The 6,210-nt window shown below is 37.2% G+C and overlaps 1 protein-coding gene across 1 annotated transcript in view; it reads left to right on the top strand.

The window, feature by feature from the left end:
• Window positions 1-1,195: 1,195 nt before the first annotated feature.
• Window positions 1,196-6,210, top strand: part of LOC107659181 (synapse differentiation-inducing gene protein 1-like) — a 28,020-nt gene continuing 23,005 nt past the window's right edge. The window contains exon 1 of the mRNA XM_016448029.1: window positions 1,196-1,799. The gene's annotated coding sequence lies outside the window, so the exon portion shown is untranslated. The remainder of the gene's footprint in view (window positions 1,800-6,210) is intronic.

Genomic DNA, 6,210 nt, shown 5'->3' on the forward strand with positions numbered 1-6,210 from the left:
TAGCCAATGTTTCAAAATCTCTCTGAATCGATCCTTTCCAGTTAGATTACCTTTTAAAAGCACTGATCTTTATGTCTTCAGTCTTATCTTACACATAACATGCCATATCTGTTTTGAAAAGGTGATTTTAAAGCAAATTTCATTATAATGATTAACACAGCATCAAATAAAGAATGTTAATAAATTGCATTGTGCCATCTCAAGCCAAATTAAAATCGGTACTGTAGGTACGTATGGTAGGTATGCCTTTAATAGGGTTAACTGCTGTACTGTTTATTTAGCCATTAACTAGCCTTGTGCTAAGATAATGAAACTAAAAGGTATTTATTCAATTCAATAGCCTACCTGTTTTCATTTTTTACTGTACAAAACCATGTGTTAACCATTTAAAGGGTTGCCCCTACTGATATATATATATATATATAAAATGAAAAATATAATAAAAAGTGAGATTGCATCCTGAAAGAATGCTGTCATCATCAATACAATGTCAACTTAATCCAAAATGTTAATCTACATATCTAATCTATGTATAAAAATTATTATCTATTAAAGGGGTCATGCTAAAAAGGACATTATTTTGTGTATTTGGTATAATGAAATGTGTTTATGCAGTTTAAGGTTCAAAAACCACATTATTTTCCACATACTGTACATTATTGTTTCTCCTCTATGTCCCGCCTTTCTGAAACGCATCGATAAAGAATATCTCTTTGGATTTGAGACTTTAGTCTTTGCAGACTAAACTTTACAGATTACTTAACTTTACAGATCTTCTTTATGCACCAAGAGCTTGCAACACTCCAAAGAGAAAGGAAAAATTGAAATCGCATCAGATGACCCCTTTAAAAAAATACTTTTCATAGTCATTGTATGTTCACAGTGACAGCTCCCTTTTCATAGAATGACCCAATCATGTCCCTTCCTCCTAAAGGGTTGTCCCTAAATACAGTATGTCCATCTACACCCCTTTTCCATGGACCTCTAACCCCTGGAACAAAAAAAAAAAAAAATACTTTGCTGTAATATTTATCATCAACATCCCCAGCGGAGCTTCCCTCACAAGATGTGAAATCGATACGCTTTATAGCCCCAAGATCTTCGTCCCACGCAAACCTGCCGTACTGTATCGGCAAGAGGAGAGTCAACGGAAACACATCAATGCACGCCGGACACATGGTACATATTTCGCGTCCTGTTTGGAGGGACGCACAACGGAAAGTCCGTTCGCTCCGTCACTGACAGCATTTTCACCTTGTTCTCTCAGAACGAAACATACTGACTTTCATGGAACGGGTATTTACAGCTTTGCGCAGCAATAATCTGACTAAGGTGGCTTGATGAATTCATACAATAAAAGAGAATGTTTTTTTTGTGGTTTTAAAGCTTCTGACAAGAAAGTTCGCGCGGTCCTGAACAGCTCAACTGAAAGATGCGCGCGGACTCATACTACTATGAGGTGCGGTGTACAGTACGACTCTTTTAAGCTTTACCGTGTTACTGTCAGTAATTTTACTTGCTTTTCAGGTATTGCCTATGTTTAGTAAAGGCGGATATCTGTTGCTCGAGAACTGCTTCAACCATAAACGTTTAGCCGGTTGCTGATTGTTTCGGCGCTCGTGTTCATCTTTAGAAATCACAGGTATTGTTGTTTACCGAGTTTATCGGCGCCTCACGGGCTTCTGCAATGCGAGACTCGGATTCAAACCGTTTGACATTTCTTTGGAAAGCCAGTCGACTGTCAAATTGTCACTGAATCAAATCGAATGAGCCGGACACCTGGATTGCTGAGTCGCAAGGTAAGACATGTACATTTCCAAATATGAGGCTGAAATTTGTCGGTCGCTCACATTGAAACAGTCTCCTGGAATGAACAGATATTGTCACTGTATCGTAAATACCTAGATGAATTACTGCTACGAGGAGTTATAGCCTACTGTAGCCTACAAATGTCTAAATTATAAGCAAGCCTTCGGCGAGAGTGTATTACAGTTTGAATACCTTTAAAGTACATTTTGATGCTTTTTTTATGCGCTTTTGAGTGAAAAGTTGTACACTGAGCAGTAGATAGATAGATAGATAGATAGATAGATGATAGATAGATAGATTTTTCATGTTTGTGCATTAATTTCATTATTGTTATTATTATTAGGATTATGGATCATTCAGCTCTCATTCTCTGCTAAATGGTAATGGTGTAGGCTACTGCTAAAGATGCCCTGTAATTATTCACTAATTCGTCATTCGTCAAAGGGGAAAGGCACTCTGAAAAACAATTGTTCTCTCATCTTCCTGTTCTGATTTACCCTTCATGCACTGGGTGCATGAGTCACGAGCCAGGTTGTATGGCTATGAGTGAAACAACATCAACAGATAATTATAAATATGCAAATTAATAGAGTACAAATAGCCTCTTAGTATTACAAGTCCACGTTACTTCGTTCTTCCAGCCCTCTCTTGTACCAGCATTGTGCACTGGGAGATTAAATTGCATACATGAGTAGCAAAAGTTTCCATTATCCATTTTACCCGACACATTAACACTGCTAAAGTGTTTTCAGCCTCTATCCTATTAGAATTCAGATGGGCCGAGACTCATAAGGCTTAATTGACTAAGACACCGGCAAGGGGATTTGATTGCACCTCAGCACAAGGAGGAAGGTGCTATAGCTAATCAATGAAGAATGAAAGCATGTTGCACCTCTCTCTGTTTAGGATGCCTTAAGATGGAGAAAAAATGCTATTCACAAACTGTGAGCATTTACTCATTTAAAGCTGCTTTGAAACAATTTTTCTGCAATGGACAGATTAAGTAACACAACAAGGTCTATGGAGTGGTTGTTTGTTTGTTCTAAATCACTGTCAGTCTGAGTCACTGCACCCATATGCATTAGTTTTATTTGTCTTGCATGAAAATTAAAATATTTGCATATCCATACTAATTACTTAGGAAACCTCCTGTGTTGTGTGACCCTCTTCATTAGTGACTTTTATAATCCCGTTTAACCCTATTAGAGATAAAAATGGAAGAGCTGAGAAATCTGTGCATTGTCTATTTATTTACTATTTATTTGCTGGTTTTAATTGATAAAAGGTCTGTGTTTCTGTATATTGGTCTGTCACATTGTGACAGAAATTGTGAAACTGTGTGGGCTGACTGGATTCTAATAGGGTTATTTAACCATGGTCATTTCCGTTTTACTTGTTCTTGGAAGGTAAACAGCCTTTTTTTCTATCATACTGTTTATTTCTTCCTGTACGGATGCTATTCAGACTCTCATTCTCACCTGACCTTGACAAAGGATATTTTCACACTTAACAGGTGTTTCTAGAGATGCAAATCTATAGCTGCACACAAACACCACAGTCATAATGAACAGCTAAATAGCGGTTGCCATGATCACCATTTTAAAAAGAAGTTTCCAGTTTGAATGTTTCCGGGTAGGACTTTAATATTTAATCTTTTCAAATTCCTCTGATAAGATTCCATATAAAACATTCATAAAGCTAAAAAATAAAGAAGTGAAATGCACGTTTATTGTGAATCTTAACGGGTCTTTAAAACGATTTGAAGGACTCTCTGACTCAATTCTGTACGAGACACTTATTTGTGATTTAGAACAGTGAATCTCAACCTTTTGGCGTACCGGACCCCAGTCCAATTCAGAACCATCCTCAAGGACCCCCAGAACAAAATTGACTCATCTATGTATCATTTGTGTGTCTTTGTGAGGACCAAATACAGTCAAGTATATTTCAAGTTAGCTGACTTGTCCAGTATCTGGCCATATCATCAGCTATATTGGATTTTTCTTTCATGGGAACATGTCATGTCAAAATATACAAAATTTATACAAAAATTCATACTTTATATGGACCCCCTGGCCTTACGTCAAGGACCACTAGGGGTCCACGGACCCCTGGTTGAGAAACACTGATTTAGAAGACACTTTTTATCCTAAGCTGAATTGCTTCAGTCTAAATGATGAAATGAGGCAATTCTACTTTTCAAATGTTTCAACAGAGCAATTCTGACAAATTATAGCTGCCTACATACTTTTGCTTGCTCAATTGAAACTAGACATAACTATAACATCATCTACAATAATATTGTCATGTGAAATTATGCAAAGATGCACAAAATTAAAATGCTAGCTGCCTTCAACAATACCATAAAATAAAACCCGAAATTCTGGTTGTCTGCAAAGTGTATTACATTTAATTTAGTGTTAAATTCAATGAAAAACAAAGGGACACTCAGTACCAGCTGCTGTCAATTGATGGAAATATTGTTTCACATTCACAGCAGAGTGTGGATGTGTATTGCGAAGGAATGAAAAAAATGTCTAAATTAAAATTCCACAATGATTTTGCACTAATGAAAGCGTTCTGTACAACCAATTCTAAAACTATAGCTGTAAACACTAACCTCTCAGCTACAAACAACAGCATATGCTAGCATGATTCATAGGCCAAGGCCTGTCTCCCTTTGACAAGAAATGCTTTAAGGCCATGTGAAATTTCACATTTCCTAGATCCCAATGGCAGTTAGAACCTGGGGGATTTATGTTTTCAATTGCCAGGGCGGTGCAGACTACAAGCATAGAGTAGCAGAAATGGAAATTAGGTCTGCTGTGACATGCTAATGCAGCTCATACTGGCATAAATGCAGAGTTTGGGCAATTTTAGCATGGCCTGATTTTAATTACGAAAAACAACACTAAATAATGCTATCAAATGATTAATGACAAAAAGAACGAATTGCATTTGAATTTAATTAGTAAGCAAAGACACCATAAATTATAAAAACATAATTTAAACTAATTTAAATTATTTTAAAATATTATATAATTTAAAGATGTAAAAGCTGTGGCTGTCGTTTTATCTCTCATTTCTTTTTGTCGTTATACAACTTAATTGCTTCAGTCTTACATAACAAGACAGCCCATGAACACACTATTCATTCTATACTAGTAGGTGTCTTTCACCATAAACAGACCTTGTTTTATTTAGGCGGGATGAGAAATTATGACTAGCATGGGAGAGGAAGCCAGTGGATGTGAGGAATGGATCTGCAGCAGCCACTTTGTTGAAGATGCAGGTTGAAACTGTCCAGGAATCAATGCAGCGAGAGAGAGAGAGAGAGAGAGAGAGAGAGAGAGAGAGAGATAGAGAGAGATTGACATTCAAACTGGGAAGGCTCCTAGAATAACTAATCATCAATCTATTCCCTAATTCATAATTTGATCTCTAGAGACTAGAGCCTCTTTTCATTAGTTAGCTCTGATGGTGTAGTATTATTGCACTGGGAGACTGTGCTCAGTAGATGCTGACTGTGTTTAAATGTGTATTGAGAATTGGGGGAGCTCAAACAATCCGTGAAGCATGAAGTCAGCATTCCTTGACGCATGATCCAACATTTGACAATCCGCAGAGGCATTGGCACAATCAAATCAAAAGCTCTGAAATAATCTGCTTTCTATCTGATTGTGTTGCTATTTTAATCACAGATTAATGAGGAGAAGGTAAGAGAGGGCACACCAACGACTGCAGGCACATGCGGTTTCCTCCAATCACAAGAGAGTTATGACAGGATTTAGATCTGAGTACAATTGATGTGCTTAGTTAAAGAGCATCATAAACCTGCAAGACTATTTAACTTCACATCAGTCACACATTAAAGATACTGATACATATTAGTCTGAGGCTCAGACTACAGCCCACCCACTGACCGTCTGATATACACTGCACAAAAAACTGGAGAGCAGTTTTTCAATCTGGCAAGAGCTAATCTAATCCGTGTATCATTCGATCATTCGTTTTTTGATTTAATATTGAAAGTAGAAAAATGAGAAAACGGCTCCTTTTTCGTTTTTTTCCAAAAAACGAAAAACGAGAATTCAGCTTAAATTTTCGTTTTTCGTTCATGGGTGGAAAAATGAATAAACAGCTTGAATATTTGATTTCTACATGTGGGTGGGAATTAAACGCCCCTTTCTGCTGATTGGTCAGCCAGAGATCAAACCGTGCCTTCTTCAGTTCTTCCGCAGTATCACGCAACAGAATAATAGTCCTCCACTGCTGCAGTTGTACGGGTTAATAACCCATTTTATCAATTTCATATTTTTCTCATCAAACAGACTAATGAATAGCTTGACACAACTTGTACAGGGGCAGAGTCTAGACAGGTCTTTCTTCTGTGTAGACCAG

Source organism: Sinocyclocheilus anshuiensis, unplaced genomic scaffold, assembly GCF_001515605.1.
Source record: "Sinocyclocheilus anshuiensis isolate Anshui unplaced genomic scaffold, SAMN03320099.WGS_v1.1 scaffold423, whole genome shotgun sequence".
Classification (NCBI taxonomy): Eukaryota; Metazoa; Chordata; class Actinopteri; order Cypriniformes; family Cyprinidae; genus Sinocyclocheilus; species Sinocyclocheilus anshuiensis.